At 40.8% G+C, this 22,151-nt stretch overlaps 1 protein-coding gene across 1 annotated transcript in view; it reads left to right on the top strand.

Moving 5' to 3' along the window:
• Positions 1-1,653: 1,653 nt before the first annotated feature.
• The window catches only part of LOC132384614 (zinc finger CCCH domain-containing protein 10-like), a 39,847-nt gene continuing 19,349 nt past the window's right edge, over positions 1,654-22,151 (top strand). Inside the window, exons 1-2 of the mRNA XM_059955879.1 lie at positions 1,654-1,726; positions 6,516-6,819. The gene's annotated coding sequence lies outside the window, so the exon portion shown is untranslated. The remainder of the gene's footprint in view (positions 1,727-6,515; positions 6,820-22,151) is intronic.

Raw genomic sequence — 22,151 nt, 5'->3', positions numbered from 1 at the left:
GTTAGAACACAACATCCATGGTCGACCCCGATCAATGAAGCACCTACAAGTGCTCAGGAAAGGATTTATTACCTAATCTGGAATTTGGATCAAGAGAAGATCCTGAAATCTCTTTGACATGTCTTTATGTAGCTCCCCCAGGTGGATACAGTGCACTTGAAAATCATCATCTGGTATTCTTTCTTTCTCTTCCAACTTCGAGAGGCTTGGAAATTGGAAAAGGTTGTGACAGGTTGGACAGAAATATGGAATTGACTGATTTGATTTTGATAAGATTCACATAATTACCTTGCAACTGAAGATTGATTTTATTAAATTTTGCAAATAATTCTGACAAATAAGTAAGGTCATGCCAAATATTCTTGAGCTGATTGCTGAATGAAGCATTTGAGTCTTCAAAGAATATGATCATAGTTTCAACTGTACATAAGTCTAAGAAAGTTTCCTTTTGAGAGCCATCTGACTTCTGTGTGCAACAGCAAGCATTCGAATTGTTCATCCTTCTCAATACAAAACTCTTTAAATGGTAACTTATGCAAAGCCATACTCAAAACCTCCCTTACTGCTGGCGGAATCAGTCCTTCTCCAATTGTATGGGGCTTTTCAGATGTAGCAATGTGTGAAGAAATCTTGTATGAAGCACTCAAACCATCACTGTTTTGCAGCGAGATGCTAGCAAACATGTTTTGAATGTTTTCCTTTTCTGAAAGTTTTCACGAGGTGACTGAAAATAAGCCAAGTTCTTGTTTGCTCTATCAGAGTGTATTCTCTTCAAATGTTCAAGGAGTCTGGATAGTTGCATTACCTCATTTGGGAAAAAAAGCTTTTTTCACAGAGACACATTGGCTGCTGTTGGTTACTTGGTGCTGGTATAAATCCAGATACTCCACATTACACTGTCTACACTTTTTCATTTGGCCTGCTTCTCCATTTTCATTATGGATTAATGGCCACAGTCAATCACCTATTGTTTAAATCCAACCTCAAGCACTGTGATCAATGATGAAGAAAGTTATGATATCATCAGAGCTGCTGTCTGCCTGAATGCACAGAAAGTAGAGCAGTGATATCTTGGCTAGAGAAATGTGAACAAGATCATTAGAAAGGGCAGATTCTGAACTTTACTCTATTGAACGCCATACCCTAATTCACAGGAATTGTGTCACAGTGTGATTATAGAGTATAGAATTGTATGAGCTAACACTGTACTACAACAGTGAATGGCAATAATGCATGGGCCAGACCTAGAAATAACAATTTCTTCAGTGTAGATTTCTCATGATATGTCAAACACAGAAGTGTCACATTTCTTTTGAACAACTATAACATGCTTTGAGCAAAGTCTCAGAGAATGGTGGGTTAGCAAGAGATGAGGTGATACATGATCATTGTAATCAATTATTGGGCATTGAGGATCAAATACCTTATAAGTAATTCATTTCTTAAATTAAGCCTGTAATCTCTCAAAGAATGGCGCATTTTCTAAACCGGTACACGTTAAAGTGTCCGATCCGATTCGGAATTAGTATTTGATGTATACCATTGAGTCGCAGTGGGCAGACGCTCTGTTTACAATCAAAGGCGACTGGGGTTTCTCTTGGCTCGGAGGACCAGGGTTGATGCTCTTTGTCATGAAGTTCCCCTTGACTGGGAGGACTTGCGTAGAGCCTCTTTGTGTCGGAGCTGTGAGGCAAGGAGCTGAGCCGAACTGAACTGTATTGTATAGGTAAACCCATCCCTGGTTTGTGAGTTTTAATACACGTTAAATTTCGGGTTCGGTGGCATCATTCTCTAAGATTTGAATGTGTATACCTTGTACGGATAGGGTCCGGGTTTGTCTGCAGGCCGGGCGTCATTTTAATTTCTAGCAGGAAGTCGAGGCCTAAAGGCGCCATTACAGCCTGAGATCCAGGGAGCGTGTTAGTGAGGTGAAATCTAGAGAGGTTGACTCCGTTGCTCGTCAAATCGTAAGCTTAGAAAAATTAAACGATTAAGAAAATGTTGAATTACAAATCACAGGGCCTAATTCCGTCTAGTTATTGACGTCAAGGATGCATTTTTTTAAGAGGCCACTTCCAAAATGGCATGTATTAGAATAGTGGACCTTCATCGTGTGGCCCGTTAAGTGGCAGAGAAGTAGGTGATACTTGGGTCTCAGGGATTTGAAAGTGAAGGCCCCGTCGTTGTAATTTTTTAAAGAATGGGAGCATTTTATCAGTTTCTATGATTTCCTTTGGCGTTGCTCATATTTTTAAAAATGTGGTTGATTCTGTTTCTCCCTCTTCTCTGCCAATCTGTCGTCTTCTTTCTCCCTTTGTGTCACAGACTTGCAGATCAAGAGGCAGAGACAATAAAAGTCTTGTTTTAAAATACATAAATGGTTTAGTTCTAGAAGGTAAAACGCCTCATATGTTTATTGTATAATCTACTCATCTTCAGTAGTAGTTACGATCATACCGTGCGGCCCTGCATTCAACTTCTCTCTGGTGTTGAAGGGGAAGGGAATGCTTAAAATATACATTTCCTGTTGCCCTGCTCTCTATTCTGGCAGGATGGGAACTTGATGACTGAGGTAAATAACTTAACACTTTGAGATAGACTGCTTACTTGCAAATCAGTCATATTAGTGACAAAATTGAGAAACTTAATGTGCAATTTTCTATATTGCAAATTTACATTCTGCAGTCTTTCATGGTAGTTTAAAAAAACACACACTGGAAAGTAGCCCTGTGCACAGAGAGAAGCCTCGTTATTCCTTCCTTTTGCACAATTTATTTTTGTAATTTATCAACTTTTATGCCTTTGCATTGTACTGCTGCTGCAAAACAAATTTCACATCATATGTCAGTGCTAATAAATCTGATTCTGATCTGTTAGCATACTTGACCTGTAAGCATTTCCACGTTGAGATAAACCTTCAGCCAGGTATATAAGACCTGTATACAAGACTAACCACATGCTTTGGACATCACAAAATGTTTCCCATCTAAGCAGATTATTTTTGGAAAATAACTAAATTTATGAGCAGGCAATGAACTTAAACAGCAGATGTGGGAATTCTGAAGTAAAAGCAAAAATATGCTGGAAACACTCAGCAGACTCTGGAAACAGTATATATTCAAGTTGCCGACCATTTGTCAAAACTGGGAAAGAGAAAAACCAAGTTGATTTGAAGTTGCAGAAAGATGGATAGGACAAAGAATAACTGTGGAGATGTGGTTAGATGAAATTATTTGATTGATTGGTTGCTGAGGGCAGTGGGGAAGGAAGGGAATACAAAGAAAAATTATAGCTGTGAGATGAATATAATTAGAGAAGATACAGACTAAGGAATTTGAGATATGCTGATACGTAGGACATACCCGCAGGTCAAGCCATGCTACTGGGCAGAGGAAAGACTAGATAGGTTATCTACAGCAGAAGTGGACAATTCTGATACATAGAAAGTGGTTTACTTGAAGTTGCAGAATTCACTATAGAGATAAAATTATCTATCTGCCTGAGAAGGCAGTGCTGCTCTGGATACTGGAAGAAATCATTATTTCTTTATTATTGCACCAAGGACTTTTTATGATCCCCTACAGGAAATTGGGTCCGTAGTTTATGATGTCATCTGATTGGATGTGGCATTAATGTAAGGTGAGGTGCCAAACTAGATATAGGATCATCTAATTAAGCTAAGGCGTAACAACATTATAAATTCAATTTTAAATATAATTGTATTAAACTTACCTGTTAAGGCATCTTTCAGAACTTAGATGAACATTTTGTTTGAATTCCCAAGCTTGCATCAGTGATTTTTTCTTCTTCTGAAAGTAATTATTTTTGACTTGCCTTTTTGTTCTAAATGTGCAGCTTAGGATCCAATGGAATTTGAGCTAAATTGCTAACAATTCAACAGATTTCCCCTTTTGCTCTTTCCACAGCAGCATTATATTGGGCACAAATAATCATTCACACAATCTCTATGCTAAGAGTTAAGTAGGAAGCTTGAAATTAGTATGGGCAGTGTTGTGGAATGAATTTCAGGTTGACCATATTTTGAGAGGCCCTTGTTCTGTGCTGCTTGCTTTATTTTCCTTTGTGCCACCATTGTGTACTCCTTCCCCTTTGTGTTGCAAAAAAAGCTTCACAACAGCTTGATGTAGTTCAATTGTTGACATTTTTTCAGTAGAAATGTGAAGCATTTTTACAAAAAAATATTATTTTTGAGGGAGCAGCACCACAGGAAATCTGTTTTGATAAAATGAGTTGCTTCCACACCACAATCTGCAATCACTTGTCATGGTTATTGGTACAGGGTGGGCAATGGCCCTTGTGAATTGCTGTATTGGTTTCTTTTATGTATCAGTAAGAATACAGCAAAAGATTGTGGGGTAATTCAGGATGGAGATTGTATTGCAAGCATGGTCCCTCCATGATTTGCCTGTATAATGTGTTTCTATTGGATGTCGCATGCAGGTAAGTGACAACAGCATTTCTAAAACTTACTTTCTTTTGCATGTGTTTTACATTGATACTTGTAAATTTTAATTCTCTGGTTTTTGAATGTGCAGTTTTATTATATGAAACGTATCTTTTTGACTGTTGTGTTGTTTGCAATGGAAGCATAATATTTGACATTTGTGAAATGTGTTCATTGTTAGTTCAAAGTAAATACTTTTATAAATGAAATTTGGAATTATAGCGGCCATAGTAATCCTACATTACTGTGCTAAATAATGTTAGGTTTTTGTGCACTACTGTGCCTGTGCTATTTATTTTAAATGATCTTGTGTTCAATTGACTTTCTTCATGATCTCTTGAAATTCCTCAAAGCAGCTGGCATTTGCCTACCTATAAATATTTTAAGAATGGCGGTATTATGCAAAATAACTTGCATTTTTGCTTATCGTTACCAGTTAGTACTTAAAAGCGCATAAAATTGAGCACATTTTTTTGCAAAATATTTGAAAGGTTCTGCAAATAATAGCCTGCTTTTTGCAAGTATTAATAGAAGTGCATAGGTTTCTCCCACTGTTGCTGTTTTTTATGAAAATAATTTTGCCAGACCTATATATTTTTATGTTTAAAACACATTTTAAATGCTGCATCTAGACTGCTGTTATTTAAAGCCTTAATCTCCACGCTTTCTCAACGTTAGCTTATCATTATGTTGATTTCATGTTACAGGGGAAGAACAAGTTATCTTTGTGTCATTAGATAGATTCCCCCACCCCCATTTTATTATCTTCATAATAAATAAGGGGGTAACATTTCGTCTTGAGTTCTAAGCAGGCTATAATTTGACTGTTGTCAGATGCAGCCTTTGAATTATTAACTCCACGAAGAGTTTTATTAGTATTGCATTGAATGGCTGCACGGTACTAAAATGGAAGTGTGTTACATTAACACAGAGCATATGTCTGATTTTTGCTAGGTTTCTGAGATAGCTTGTGGGCAGTGTCAGTGGTAGTGAGATGCTGGGCTAGCATGTTGGGTTTTGCTTTTCTTCAGTGGCTAAGTTGCCATAATTCCATTGCTCATCTTACAGTGACTAAACATTAGCTCTGATTGGCATTCCTCTGGGAATCAATGTTAAAATGAACTGTGTTTTTTTAAATTATTGATCCCAGTAACCAGTAAGATTCAAGTTTAATCAATTGACCCACAAAGCTTTCATGGACAGGACAGCTGTGGAAAGGTTACAGAGCCCTCGAGTTCATGGTGACACAGTGATGCTGTCATTACTGTGACCACCTCCTAGCTCTGGGGACCTTGGTTCATGGCTGTTTGCAGGTTTCCTCCCAATCTCAAAGTCGTTCTGGTGGATTAATTGTAGGTGGAATGAGACTGATGGCATTGCCACCTTGGGAGATGCCATAGCTCCAGTGGGCTGAGTGACCACTTTATGTGATGATATGTCTCAGAAAAAGATTTTTTTCTGGCTTCAATTAATCTCCCATCTCCCCAAATTATAAATTGCATGCAGGTAGGTTATTTACTTTTCTCGTTTTATTATTAGAAATAAATTAGATATTCCAAGATGATTAATTGAACTATATAGCTTACAAGTCCTAAGTTTAATCTCTTGTGTGATGAGTTAGCTAGTAAGTCATCGGTAGGAATGTCACAATTTACTACTTGGTGATTTCTGGATTAGGTAGTGAAAATCAAGTGAAGCCTTGTTCCTGACCACAGTCCAGTGATCCCTTCTGTCACTGCATGAGTGAGCATGTATTTGGCTTAACTTTGATGTCCCTGCATGAGAATAGCTTCCCAGTAGGTAATGCTTTTGGCCCACATCCAAGGCAAAGCTGGGTGAGGTGCCAGAAAACCTTTAATTCTAGTATACCTATATTGTCTTCAGGAGTATAAAGAAGAACATTGGGAGGGAGTAGACTGTTGAAATTCCATTTTTTATTGTTGCAGTCTTTTAAATCAATGGAAATTTGATCACTGAGATAGGTGAATCAGTAATTTTGCAGTCAATTCCCTCTGTCTTTGTAAAGATATGACTTGTTTTTCTTTTGCAGTTCCTTACTGAGCATCTTGAATGAACAGCGCTGAATTAGACTATAAAATGTCAGGTACAGATCATGTAATCAACACTGGTAACAACGTGACTGCTAATAGCACTGATATTTGCCGAGAAGTCACGCGCAACTTCTGCACCCTTGGCAAGCGCTGCAAGTTCCGACATCCAAAGTCTAATATGTTTTGAGCTTGGCCTTCTTTTTCCGATGACCTACACCTTAAATGGCTGGATTCCAGTCTGCAGTGACTAACAGAAGGTTGGATGCCAGTGATCTGATGTAAATTGCAGATAGAACTTTATAGGTATGGTGAAAATCACAAAGTGGAAAGCGTTAACCTTGATGAGTAGATGTCTATTGAAGCAAACACTGTTCGGCATCTGGATGGGAATGATGCATCTTGAGTTTATTTTCAGTTGATTCCTAAAACTTTTGCAAAAACTTTATCCTATGAAGTTACAATTGAGAACACCATAGGAGTGTCAGACCTGGAGCAAAATACACACTTCTGATAACAAGTGACAGTGGAAATGTTGGCCTCCACATTGTGGAAACAAGTACAATGCACTTCTCCCAGCAACAGCAGGGAAAGCAAATCTGAGAGTATGATTAAAACCTGGCATATTATTATTATACTTTGTTACATCAAGTAAATAGGCAACAGTTTTATTTTGACCTCAGCAGGTATTCCAGGTATTCCTTGTTTGATAGATGTTTGTAAATGAAGCTCATTGTGAATGTAATATGTTTTACCAATGCATGCTTGCTATGAAATAGCTTTTGTCTGCATAATTCTTATATTGATTAACAACATGAGTGGTAACATCAGAGTATATTGTAATGCAAAACTCTGCTCAATGCATTATTTGCACTTCCAGACAATTGATGAATATCTTTTTAGTACCTTTAATATTGGTTGATTATTAGGTTTAATTGGTACAAGCTTGTGACTTTTTGCAGCTGATGTTCTGCAGAAGTGCAGTTTTCATTGAGTTGTGCATTGTCCATTATCACACATGAGTCATCAATTCGGTGTTGATAACAGTGGAACTGTTGATAACACTGGCATTTTGTGAAATTGTGCCAAAAATATGGATTGTGCTTTTGTTTGAAACTAATTTTTCTGTCTTTTTCTGAAATGAGAAAGCATTATGAACGTATTTGTGGATTTTCTTTAATCGATTCTGAAAAATTGGAATCTCACTGTTACTGGTGGCCTGTTTTCAGATTGCTTAGAAATGGTACCTGGTGGATATAAGGGAGAGTACATTGCTTCAACATCAATTTGCAAATGGCAGCTATATTGTGCTCTTGTGGAGATATATGGATATTCATGTTGTAATCCATTACATTCCTGGTAACTAATGTTGCACATCACCTTCTATATGGATTGTATGTTTATTGATTCTCAGCGCAACTGTGAACTGTGATTAGGGCAACACAGTAGTGTAGCAGTTAGCAAAATTTACAGTGCCAGCAATTGGCACTCCCCCCACTGACTGTAAGGAGCTTGGACTTCCTCCCCGTGACCTCATGGGTTTCCTCCCACATTCAAAAGTCATATGTGTTAAGGTTAGTAAGCTGTGGGCGTGCTATGTTGGCGCCAGAAGTATGGTGATACTTTCAGGCTGCCTCCAGCCAATCCCTGGACTGTGTTAGTCATCGATGCAAACAACACATTTCACTGTATGTTTCAATATACGTGACAAATAAAGCTAAACCTTTTTTCCTTTTATTTCTCTTTCCAAACTGCTCAGTGAAAAAGTTAGAATGTATTATCATTTTTATAGTGGAAAGAATTTATAAGAGAAATTATTTTACACCACCTTTATAGTTCAGGTCATTTAAAATTGCATTTGAGGGATTGCCTTTCCTTATGGAAGTTAATTTCTTAGAATCCCACAGCCTTAATGTACTTCAACTGTCACCATGATAAATATTTCACTTTTAGCTATTTGTCATTCCAATTAGAGTTCTTTTTCACTTGGGTGGGTAAAATGTTAAAGTTTGAAAATTCTAATTGCTCATTTTTAATAGTTATTACCATGCTTAATTTGTTTTTTTTTGTCCCTCATCCATGTAGAGATTTTCTTCTGGATATGTCTTTGAAAGTCATGTGGTGCTATGATGTTTGTGATTCTGCTAAAACCAAAATTATTAGGGTTCTGCCTAACTGATTCTCTTTTTCACTCTTTCTTGTTTATCACTCGCCCTGTTTCTCAGTAGGTAGCCAACTGCTTGGTCAAAGCACAAGGTTTTGAGGCATTTCCTGTGATGGACTGGGCTGTAAAGAACCATAGAATATTACAGAACAGGAACAGGCCTTTTGGCCCTTCTTGGCTGTGCCGAACTATTTTTCTGCTTAGTCCCACTGACCTGCACCTGGGCCATTTCCCTCCAAACCCCTCTCATCCATGTACCTGTCCAAGTTTTTCTTAAATGTCAAAAGTGAGCCCGCATTCACTATGGCAGCTCATTCCACACTCCCACCACTCTCTCTGCGTGAAGAATGTTCCCTTTAAACTTTTCCCCCTTCACCCTTAACCCATGTCCTCTGGTTTTTTTCTCCCCTAGCCTCAGTGGAAAAAACCTGCTTGCATTCTTTCTATCTATACCCATCATAATTTTATACACCTCTATCAAATCTCCCCTCATTCTTCTACGCTCCAGGGAATAAAGTCCTAACCTATTCAACCTTTCTCTGTAACTCAGTTTCTCAAGTCCCGGCAACATCCTTGTAAACCTTCTCTGCACTCTTTCAACCTTATTAATATCCTTCCTGTAATTCGGTGACCAAAACTGCACATAATACTCCAAATTCAGCCTCACCAATGTCTTATACAACCTCACCAATGTCTTATACAACCTCACCATAACATTCCAACTCTTATACGCAATACTTTGATTTATAAAGGCCTATGTACCACAAGCTCTCTTTACAACCCTATCTACCTGTGACACCACTTTTAGGGAATTATGTATCTGTATTCACAGATCCCTCTGTTCTACTGCACTCCTCAGTGTCTTACCTTTTACCTTGTACGTTCTACCTTGGTTTTTCCTTCCAAAGTACAATATCTCACACTTGTCTGTATTAAACTCCATCTGCCATTTTTCACCCCATTTGTCCAGCTGGTCCAAATCCCTCTGCAAGCTTTGAAAACCTTCCTCACTGTCTGTCCACTACACCTCCAATCTTTATATCATCAGCAAGTTTGCTGATCCAATTTACCACATTATCATCCAGATCACTGATATAGATGACAAATAACAATGGACCCAGCACTGATCCCCGTGGCACACCCCTAGTCACAGGCCTCCACTCAGAGAAGCAATCCTCCACTACCACTCTCTGACTTCTCCCATTGAGCCAATGTCTAATCCAATTTACTACCTCTCCATGCATACCTAGCGACTGAATCTTCCTAACTAACCTCCCATGTGGGAGTATCTTCTACTATTTTTCTGTTCTTGAGAGTATCAACCAGCTGTGATACAACCAGCCAGGATGCTCCCCACTATGCACCTATAGAAGTTTGTCAAAATTTTGGATGTCATACCAAATATCCGCAAACATCTGAGAAAGTAGAGGCTGTCCCTTCTTCATAACGGCACTGAGTGGTGGTCCCAGGACAAATCCCCTGAAATTATAATGCCAAGGAATTTAAAGTTACTAGCCCTTTCCACCTCCAATCCTTCAATGAAGACTGGCTCATGACCCTCTGGTTTCCTCCTCCTGTAGTCAATAATCAGCTCTTTGGTTTAGCTGATGTGGAATGAGTCATGGTTGTGGTATCATTCAACCAGATTTTCAATTTCCCTCCAATATCTTAATTTGTAACCACCTTTGCTATGGCCAACAACAAACTTAAATATGGCATTGGAGCTGTACTTTGCCTCACAGTCATAAGTGTAAAGAGAGTAGAGCAGGGGGATAAGTGCACATCCTTGTGGTGCATCTATGCTGATGGAAATTGTGGAGGAAATGTTGCCAATTGGAACTGACTAGGGTCTGCAAGTGTGAAAATCCAGTTGCACAAAGGGGAGCAAAATTTAAGATTTATAGGACTTGAGGTGTTTATTGATATGGGGAGGTGTGAAACCATAAGCGTCACTTGTGCTTAACAGGGTCAATATACTCTCAGTGGGCACTTTATTGGGTACCAGTTGTACCTAATAAAGTGGCCACTGAGTGTATATTCGTGGTCTTCTGCACACCTAATGCATGGGTATTTGAGTTACTATCGCCTTCCCTGTCAGCTTGAACTAGTTGGCAGTTCTTCTCTGACCTCTCTCATTAACAACGAGTTTTCACCCACTGAAGTGTGTTGACAGAATAGAAGTACAAAGGATGTTTTCTCTTGTGGAAGAATCTAGAAGTCTTTTTTTAAATTTAAGTCTGTTCATTTATAATAGAATGACTTGATTTTTTTTCTCTCTATGGGTTGCAAATCGTCCTCAGGAAGTGGTAGAAACAGAGTCTTTGAATATATTTAAAAGTAGAGATAGATTTTTGATAAATAGATGAAAGATTACTGGGGTCAGCAGGAAAGTTGTGGTTAAAATCGAAGCTATAATGGTCTTAATCCTAATGATTTTAAGGGGCAGAGTGGCCTATTACTGCTACTCATTCATTTGTTTGAGGTGTGGAAATCTTTTGTGTTCTTGGGTGTTTAGGTTGCATAGGAGATGATGTGTATGAATTTGAGAGGCTGGAACATATTAAAGGCTTTTTGGACAGGAAAGGAATGTTATGGATATGGATAGTGCAGCAATTTGAAGGGACTGGTGGTCAAGGAGGTATCCCTTTGAAGAGAGTGGTGATGTCAGTAGATTTAAAATACCCAAAGAGAGAACTGTTTTTACATTATCAGATATCATTAGAGCCAGGAAGGAAATCTGGGTGATCAATAGTTTGTATTGAGGTTTGGGCAGCAGATGGGTCTCACAGACAACATAAGGTGGAGAGGGTTGTGGGAGGCAGCATCCAAAATGCAGTTAAGTGTATTGGAGGAGATGAAGCTGAAAAGGTAACAAACGAATGGTCTGGCTATGAGATGATGGTTTAGGATGGAGAAGAGAATATGGGAGTTATATTTGTATTTGAGTTTGTTCTTTGAATTGTGAGCAATCTTGTTTGATGGGTTGATAGACTTGATTAGATTTTATTTGGCCCTGCCAAACTTGGCAGTGAATATCTAAACCACTATGAACTCTAAACCTAGAGCCAGTCTATTTTATCTTTATATTAACCTGCCATCCAGTGAATCAATCTGGTAAACTTTGGCTGCATTCCATCCTTTGTAAATACATCCATCCTTGCCTAGGCAGACCAAACCTGTATATTCCAGATTTTAAAAAACTGCTGGAGGAACTCAGAGGATTGGGCACCGTCTGCACATGGGAAAGAAATTGTTGATATTTTGGGTTGAGACCCTTCATCAGTCTCGATGCTGGACCTCTTCCTGAGACTTTGACAATTCCTTTACCTCCACAGTTGCTGGTCAGCACTCAGTTCCTGCAGGAATTTTTTGTTTGCACTAGATTCCATTATCTGCAGTCTCTGTGTCTTGATTGTATTCCAGATGTCTGACTCACCTGGGCTCTGTAGAATTAGACCAAGACATATGTACTCTTTTATTCAAATGTTGTCGCACTACATATCAATGCACTACTTGTCTTGCTTCTTGCTTGTTGAACCTGCACTTTAAGTTGTCTATGCATGAGTATACCCAGTTCCCTCCAAACACCAAGATTTTTGAATGTTTCACCTCTTATGACTAATTTTGACTAATTATGACTAAGTTGCACTGACCCTAACTATACCCTCTCGAATTTCATTATTCTCCTCCCAGCCCACACTGCCACATATTTTTTATTGGGAATAAACTTGGATATATTGCATCTAATCTAATTTAAGTAGATTGAGAACAGTAGATCCATACAGCAACAAACTGGTCACTCTGAACCCAAAAGTGACCATTTTATTCCTGGTCTGTTTTCTTTCTGTTAACCAATCGTTAATCCATGCTAATGTATTACCCCCAGTACTGTGTTCTAATTTAATTTAATAAGTCATTTGTGTGGCACCTCATTGTAGGCCTTGGAGCAACTGGTTTGTCTCCTATTGCTGACATAAAATACATTCAACAAGTTTGTCAAATGTGATTTCCCTTTCATAAATCCAAGTTTGCTTTGGCCAGTCATATTATTTTCCCAAGTGCCCCATTGCCACTTGATTAAATGATTCTAACATTTTCCTTTCCCCTGTTTATGGGAGTTTGGATGTATATTTACTGTAGGATTTCCATAACTACATCACTTTGTGAACTTCATTTAGTATGTAAAGTACAGTAGGATGTCTGGAAATAAGATCACGACATTGAAGCAGAATTAGGCCATTTGGCCCATCATGTCTACTGTGCAATTTGATCATGGCCAATGCATCTCCCTCTCAACTCCATTCTTCTGCCTTCTCCCCATAACCTGTCACACCCTAACTGATTAAAAATCTCCGCTTCAAATACACCCAATGACTCAGTCTCCACAGCAGCTTGTGGCAACGAATTCCACAGATCCACCACCCTCTGGCTAAAGGAATTTCTTATCTCCATTCTAAATGGACGTCCCTCTATTTTGAAGCTGTGCCCTCTGGACCTAGACTCCCCCAAGCTAGGAAACATCCTCTCCACATGCACTCTATCTAGGCCTTTCAGCATTCAGAAGGTTTCAACGAGATCTCCTCTCATTCTTCTAAATTCCAGCGAGTAAAGACCCAGAGCTATCAAATGCTCCTCATATGATAACCCTTTCATTCCTGGAATCATTCTCATGAACCTCCTTTGAACCCTGTCCAATGTCAGCACATTCTTGGATAAGAGGCCCAAAACTGCTCATAACATTCCCAAGTGAGGCTTCACCAATGCCTTATAAAGCCTCAGCACTACATCCTTGCTTTTATATTCTAGTTCTCTTGAAATGAATTTGCCTTTGCCTTCCTCACCACCAACTCAACCTGCAAGTTAACCTTTAGACAATCCTATATGAGGACTCTCAAGTCCCTTTGCACCTCAGATTTTGAATTCTCTCCCCATTTAGAAAGAAGTGCACACTTTTATTTCTTCTACCAAAGTGCATGACCATACTGTATTCCATCTGCCACTTTGTGCCCTTTCTCCTAATCTGTTCAAGTCGTTCTGCAAACTCAACACTATCTGCCTCTCCAACTATCTTCATATCATCTGCAAACTTAGCCACAAACTATCAATTCTATCATCTAAATCATTGACATACAACATAAAAAGAAGTAGTCCCAATACCCACCCCTGTGGAACACCACGAGTCACCAGCAGCCAATCAGAAAAGGCTCCCTTTATTCTCACTCTTTGCCTCTTACCAGTCACCCAATGCTCCATCCATGCCAGTATCTTTCCTGTAATACTATGGGCTCATATCTTGTTAAGCAGCCTCATGTGTGGCACTTTGTCAAAGGCCTTCTGAAAATCCAAGTAAAACATCCACTGATACTCCTTTGTCTATCCTGCTTGTTATTTCCTCAAAGAATTCCAACAGATTTGTCAGGCAAGATTTCCTCTTCAGGAAATCATGCTGACCACAGCCTATTTTATCATGTTCCTCTAGTGGTAGTCCTTCGGATTCGAAAAAGACACAGAAACCTGTGCATGATGGGAGTTTTAAGTAGAACAGCCATTGCACAGGGACAATCCCACTCTCTCGGCAGAAGAGACCCTGATCCAGTGGCTGGAGACCTTTCCTGCTGCAGTGGATGACCAGGACGTCTAAGTGTCTTATCGTGCTCTTGGTGCTCCACAATGCCTGCTGGTCTGCCTTCTTGACCGATGGACCATTAATCGGTCTCCTCCGCTCAATCTGCCAGGGCCAGACTTCACACGCTGGATAGGCGTCCCCTACCTCACTGAGGGTCGAAGACCTGTCGGCTACCCTCACCTGGTTTAGCCCGTCTGTCAAGACAGTTTACTGGAGGTGTGACCGCTGCGTGTGTTACAGCTACTTGGAGCCACAGGTGAGAGCTGAGCGCCAGGTGGGGACCAAAGGTGGACAAGCTGCCCTGAAAAGGGCATGGCAGGCTCCCTCTCCCCCCACCAGAGGTGCTACTCCTCCCTAGACACCCCATACACCCCTCTACATGTGTCTCTAAGTAACCCAAAACCACGTCCTTAACATTCAACTCCAACATCTTCCCAACCTATCATAATATAGCCCTTTTGTCATGCGCTTTCTGTCACCTGTTGTCATTTGTAGCCCACATCCTAGCTACTGTTTGTGGATCCTATTAGGATCTTTTTACCCTTGCAGTTTCATACCTCTACCCACAAAGAATCTATATCTTCCAATGCTATGTCATCTCTTTCTAAAGATTTGATTACATTTTTAACCAATAGAGCCATGCCACCCCTTTGCATACCTGCCTGTCCTTTTTGATAGAACATGTATTCTTTGATGTTAAGCTCCGAACTATAATCTTCCTTTAGCCACAACTCAGTGATGCCCAGAATATCATACCTGCCATTCTCTGTGTACTACAAGATCATCTACCTTATTTCGTATACTGCATGCATTCAAATTTAACTCCTCAGTCCTCTGTTACTCTTTTTGACTTTGGTGCCCTTTTACACTGCAACTCATCCCACTGACTGCAATTTTGCCCTATCATTTGCCTGTCCTTCCTGACAGTCTCACTACATACCCTCTCCCCTCCGCCAAATCAGTTTAACCCCCCCCCCCCCCACAGTTCTAGCAAAGCTGCCCACAAGGATATTGGTCCCCCTTGGGTTCAGGTGTAACCTGTCGCTTTTATACAAGTCGTACCTGCCCCAGAAAAGATCCCAATGATGCATAAATCTGAAACCCTGCCCCTGCACCAGTTCCTCAGCCACCCATTCATCTATGAAATCATCCTATTCTTACCCTTCCTGGTGCGTGACCAGGCAGCAATCTAGACTCTAGAGATTGGACGTCCTGCTTATGAGCTTTCTACCTCGCTCCCTAAAACCTCTCTTTTGGACCTCCTCATCTTTCCTTCCAATGTCATTGGTGTGAAGACTTATAGGTACTCACCCTCTCCCTTGAGAATGTCATGCACCCGATCTGAGACATCCCTGATCCTGGCACCTGGGAGGCATCATACCGTCAAGGTGTCTCTATCCTGTCCACTCCGCCAGCTATGGAATCAGCCCTCTTCTCCCCCATTCCCTTCTGAGACCCTATCGCTGCAGCTTCCCTCTTGGTAGGTTCCCCTACACCCCCACCCCCAACAGTATCCGAAGTGGTATACTGATTGAGGGGAACAGCCACAGGGATACTCTGCACTGGCTGCCCATTTCCTTTCCCACTCCTGACATTCACCCAGGTACCTGCCTCCCACAACTTAGGAGTGACCACCTCTCTGTTGTTCCAATCTATCACCTCTTCATTTCCTTAACACATTCTCTGCGAAGCTGCAGCTCAGTGCACCTGGTGCAGATGTGATTATTCCACATCTCACACAAAGCCCCTGGACCCATCCTCATTGCACTAACTATGTACTAACATAGAATGAATGAAGAAGAAAAAGAAATTTACCAGATATTTACCTCACCTAAGCCTGATGGACCAAAGTCTCACCACTCCAACACTGGTTCACTCATAGAATGGCTGCTCCAACAAAGCCCGCTCCACTCATTTAAATGCAAGTATATCTTGGTTTTTCGGGTAGGTGGGGCTTGTCAGCCTTGTACAGCAGCCCGCCTAGGAGAAAGAAACCTCTGATTTTAAACCTCCACTGCCTTGCGGCCATACCCACCCATGGGAAAGGCTTCGGGAGTAAACTCCAAGGAAGAAATCTGGAACCAGGGTGCCTAAGGCAGTTTGATGTTGTCTACAACTTTACTCTGGCAACCTCTGTGACAATACTGTTGCCAGGTTGTATCGGCGCTTGCCCTTCCCTTGGATTACATCAGTGATGTGGAGAGGGGGAACCCACTGCATGGGCAACAGCTGGTTATTCAAATCTTCCCACCCCGGCTTGCACCCTGGAGAAGACACAGTCCACCAGAGGCACAAACCCATGATCCCCTGGGATCGATGGCTACCTACTATATCTTGGTTGAAGCTTCTTTCCTATGTTAAATTCCTTTAAAATGCCCTAATTTTAATAATATAGATAAATTTTATCAGTTTCCTCCACAGTCTATAGGATAAGAGCACGTCAAATCATTCAAGAATATCTCTTTACAGTAGAAGAAGAAGAAGCAAATTCTGCAAACAAGTATCATTTTGTTTTTCTTATTGTGAGAGTTTGAAGTGTATATATCAACTGTTGTTCCAAGTATTGGCTCAGGCACAATGTTGGTAATTAATGAAGTCTGTCAGCCATGCAAGGCTGTTTTTGACATAAACAGTTGTTCATAAGTTAGAGTTTCTGGGATATTCAGATATTTGCTTTTGTATCGTTACTCTATTTTTCTAGATAAGGATCCTATAGGAAAGTAGATGTGGAACCACCTAACTGAAGGACCAGAAGCTATGTGTTCTATAAGAAATGACTCCCAAAAGTCTGTTCAGATCATAATTTTGTCAATGGTATTCCTGATTATTTGGATATTTCAAAAATGCTGCCTAAGCTGAACATTTCCAGGTTATACATACAAAGTATTTACTTCTGAGCTGAACTAAGGGAGCCACTTTAAAATAATTTCTTTTAGGACAATTTGGGTGATGTAAATACATAGATACTAATTACTAATCCAGGCAGACATAGTTGTGATTAAGAAAATGGAGTGATTGTAATTTTCTTGGGGAGAATGCACAATAGATTTTTATTAATCACAGAGCATTAATAAATGAAGAAAGAGAAGATAACCGCTGTTGTTTTTTCTTATTGATATGAGAGGTTAGGGTATCTGACATGCTGGGGAATGGAGGAATGTGTCTTAATATTTCACAGCACTAAATTATGTACCAGAGTGTCAATTAACTGGGAATCAAAGTTATAATTCCACATATTGGTGTATTCTATATTACTACAAGCTCTCATTGATCCTGTATCTATGGAGAAGGTTGGAGAAACAGAAGTATGTCAGATATGAAACGTAAATTCTAAAATCTAAATACTATAACATACAGAACCAAGAGTGGAGTTTTTTGAAATGGTTATGAATGCTGCAAAAAATTGATTGCTTGGATGCTGATCAATAAAATAATAGCTTTGTCTAGCGTTAAGGGAACTTTTAATGCATCTTGTACATGACAGTTACATTGTATGTTATATAATGTGATTGATTCTATCCATTGTGATTAGCATGTTGTTTTATATTTGTACATTTAGAAGATATATTTTTCCCTGTCAATATGGTTTGTCCCTTAAGATTCAGAAATGCACTTTATGAATTCCAGTCTTCTAAAAGTCACGTAGCTATAGATTAACAGAACCTATTTTTGTGGTAGTCACAATGATGTAACTTACAAAACTATCCAGAAACAATCTGTCTTAATGCATTGAAGTTCAAAAATAAAAGCCAAAAGAATATTAAAAAAAGTAGGAATAAAAGAAAATTTTAGTTAGTTGTAGGGAGGATGGGGGAGGAATGGAAAAGACAAAGGTGAGATCAGGGTTACTGTGGGCTAAATGAAGTAATCTGGTTAGGCTGATGAGGACAATTAGAGAGAAATAATACTAATAAATAATATTTAAAGCTGAAAGGTGAAGATAGTTAAAGAGAGAAATCTTAGATAAAAAAGCTGTATAAAGGAAGCTTTAGGAAAACTAGCAGGTCGAGCCTTGCCATTGGAATGAGGAAAACTGAAGTAATAATGTAGGTGCTCTGGGGTGAGGAGTTTCTGTGCTTCCTCCCCATGGAATGCATGTTTTTTCCAGGCCCTCTGGTTTCCTTCCATAGTCCAAAAACGTAGTGGGGTAGGTTAATTGATCATTGTAAATTGTCCAGTGATTAGGTTAGGGTCAAGTAGGTTTGTTGGGGGTTGCTGGGGCGGCATAGATCAAAGGGCCCATGCTATATCACTAAATATTTTTTTTAAAAATTACTTTTGAAGGGTTTGACTCCCCTTCCCCCTCTTTTTTTAATTTAATTCCCTACCTAACACACCCACCCTCAGATAGAAGTTCCTCTGGCCCTTGCTTTCCACTCCACCAATCTCTGCATTCAGTGGGTCATCTTTTTCAATTCCCATCATCTTCAATGTCATTTTATCACCAGAAGTATCTCCTCATTCAGCATTACAAAAAGATTGTTTCTTTTTTATTTTTATTTGTTGAGTTTGTTGAGTGCTGAGTAAGCCCCTTTGGCCCTCCGAGACATGCCACCGAAGAGCCCCCAATATATCCTGGAAAAAAAAGAAAAATAAATACACAAATACTGTTGAGAGATTGTTTCTGGGTTGTGGGGTTTTCGTTCTGTTCTTTCTGCCCAGTGCGCATGCACATAGGTCCCCCGCACTACACAGTGTACTTCAGTGGTCCACAACCACCAGGCCGCGAGGAAACAATATGAGTCAGTTGCACCTTTCTTCATTCCGTGTCACAGCCACCGTTGAACTTGAACCCATGCGAGGTCATCAGTCACCTAAACGCGCGTCCGGCGGGAAGACCCAATGCTACTAGCCCGGAGCACGGCCGGTGGGAACCGCCAATGCTACTGGCCCGAAGGGCAGCTGGCGGGAAGTGCCGATGCCGCTGGCCCGGAGTGCGGCCGGCGGGAAGCTCCGATGCCACTGGCCCAGAGTGCGGCCGGCGGGAAGTTCCGATGCCGCTGGCCCAGAGCACGGACAGATGGGCGCCGCCTCTGAACCTATTTAGCACACCGAATGTTCGTGGGGAATCTGGTGCTAAGATATTCGCAGACGACCTAATTTGGGCTCAAGGTTTGGTAAGTATCAGAGCAGCTAACTCACTGCAATCTGCTGAAACAAACTTTTGTCAGTCGATAGATCCTACAGGGGGGGCGGGCACGGGCCTCTCGCTCAGTTGGTCGCTCTGTCCGGACTGCAACAGCTGCAGCCCTCCCCCCCTGACCTTGTCCTCTCACCCCACCCATGACCAGCTGCACCTGGCCAAGGCATCTGGCATCTGGCGGCGGGCGGGCAGAGGATGGAGTTCGGGCCTGGAGGCTGTCTAATGCGACAATGAAGCCCTCAAAACTGCTTTGGGACCTTGAGTCCAAGCACCCTGCACTTAAAGACGAACCCGTTGAGTTTTTTCTGTGGAAAAAACGTGAGCAGGGCGGGATAGCAGCTAAGTGCCAAGAGCCATGAAGGTCTTGTTTAACCCCCCCCCCCCAGTTGGCCGGTCCGCAAGAATATTATCAATATTAAACTGGTCCACGGTGCTAAAAAGGGTGGGTACCCCTGGTGCTTATGCATTATTTCTACTTCTGGGTTGCAGGATTTTACTTCCGGTCTTTTCTGCCCCAGTGCGCATGCGTGTGACTAATCCATTTGGAGTCGATCTCACCTTTCACTAAGGCCGAGGTAAGGGATCTTGGACTTACACGGCCCCCAATATAATAGCCTAATCACAGGACAATTTACAATGACCAATTAACCTACAGACTGTCCTTGGACCGTGGAAGGAAACTGGAGCACTCGGAGGAAAACACACAATCACAGGGAGAACATGCAAATTCCTTACAGACAGCAGCAGGAATTGAACCTGGGTTGCTGATACTGTAAAGTAGTGGTCGCCAACCCGTCGATTTTGATCGACTGGTCGATCTTTCAGCTGCACGTGGCAACAAATTGCGCAAATTCACCACCCTTCAGCTAAAGAAATTTCTCCACACCTCTGTTTTGAAATGGTGCCCCCCCCCCTATCCTGAGGCTCTGCTCTCTTATCATAGACTCTCCCACCATGGGAAACATTCTTTCCACATCTACTCTGTCTAGGCTTTTCAACATTTGAAAGGTTTCAATGAGATCCCCTCTCATCCTTCTAAATTCCAGTGAGTACAGACCAAGAGCCATCAAACATTCCTATGATAACCCTTTCATTCCTGGAGTCATCCTTATAAACCTCCTCTGGACCCTCTCCAATGGCAGCACATCTTTTCTAAGATGAGAGGCCCAAAACTGTTCACAATACTCAAGGTGAGGCCTCACCAGTGCCTTATAAAGCCTCAGCATCTCCTCCTTGCTCTTGTATTCTAGGCCTCTTGAAATGAATGCTAACATGGCATTTGCCTTCCTCACCACTGACTCAACCTGCAACTTAACCTTTAGGGCGTTCTGCATAAGGACTCTGAAGTCCCTTTGCATCTCAGATTTTTGGATTTTTCCCTGTTTAGAAAATAGTACACACATTTATTTCTACTACCAATGTGCATGACCATGCATTTTCCAACATTGTATTTCATTTGCCACTTTATTGCCCATTCTCCTAAACTAAGTCCTCCTGCATCCTACCTGTTTCCTCAACGTTACCTGCCCCTCCACTAATCACCATATCATCTGCAAACTTGGCAAACAAAGCCATCTATTCCATCATCTAAATCATTTATATACAGCATAAAGAGAACTGGGCCCCAACACTGATCCCAATGGAACACCACTAATAACTGGCAGCCAACCAGAAAAGAATCTTTTTATTCCCACTTGCTGCCTCCTAGCATCAGCTGAAGCTCTAACCATGCCAGTAACTTTCCTGTAATACCATGGGCTCTTAACTTGGTAAGCAGCCTCATGTGTGGCACCTTGTCAAAGGCCTTCTGAAAGTCCAAAAATACAACATCCACTGCATCCCCTTTATCTATCCTACTTGTAATCTCCTCTAAGAATTCCAACAGGTTTGTCAGGCAGGGTTTTCCCTGAAGGAAACCATGCTGACTTTGTCCCATCTTGTCCTGTGTCGCCAAGTACTCCAAAACCTCATCTTTTAACAATTGACTCTAACATTTTCCCAACCACTGAGGTCAGGCTAACTGGTCTATAATTTTCTTTCTGCTGCCTTCCTCCTTTCTTAAAGAGTGGAGTAACATTTGCAATTATCCAGTCCTCTGGCACCATGCCAGAGTCCAATAATTTTTGAAAGATCATTTCTAATGCCCATCTCTAGCGCTGATCTCTAACGCTACCTCTAGGAACCCTAGGGTGCAGTTCCTCTGGTCCGGGTGACTTGGGTACCTTTGGGTCTTTCAGCTTGTTGAGCACCTTCTCTCTTATAACAGTAACTGTACCCACTTCTCTTCCTTCACTCACTACAACATCAGGTATATTGCTAGTGTCTTCTGCAGTGAAGACTGACACAAAATACTCATTTAGTTCATCAGCCATTTCCTTGTCCCCGTTATTATTTCTCCTGCCTTATTTTCTAGCGGTCCTTTATCCACTTTCATTTCTCTTTTATTTTTAACATACTTGAAAAAACTTTTACTATCCACTTTGATATTATTTGCCAGCTTGCTTTCATATTTCATCTCTCCCTTATAATTTTTTTAGTTGCTCTTTTTTTGTTTTTAAAAACTTCCCAATCCTCTATCTTCCCACTAATTTTTGCTTTGTTGTATGCCCTTTCTTTTGTGTTTTTCCTGCAATAGCTTTGACTTCCCTTGTCAGCCATGGCTGTACTATTTTACCATTTGAGTATTTCTTTATTTTTGGAATACA

Source organism: Hypanus sabinus, chromosome X1, assembly GCF_030144855.1.
Source record: "Hypanus sabinus isolate sHypSab1 chromosome X1, sHypSab1.hap1, whole genome shotgun sequence".
NCBI lineage: Eukaryota > Metazoa > Chordata > Chondrichthyes > Myliobatiformes > Dasyatidae > Hypanus > Hypanus sabinus.
This window is presented reverse-complemented; position numbering and strand designations above follow the sequence as displayed.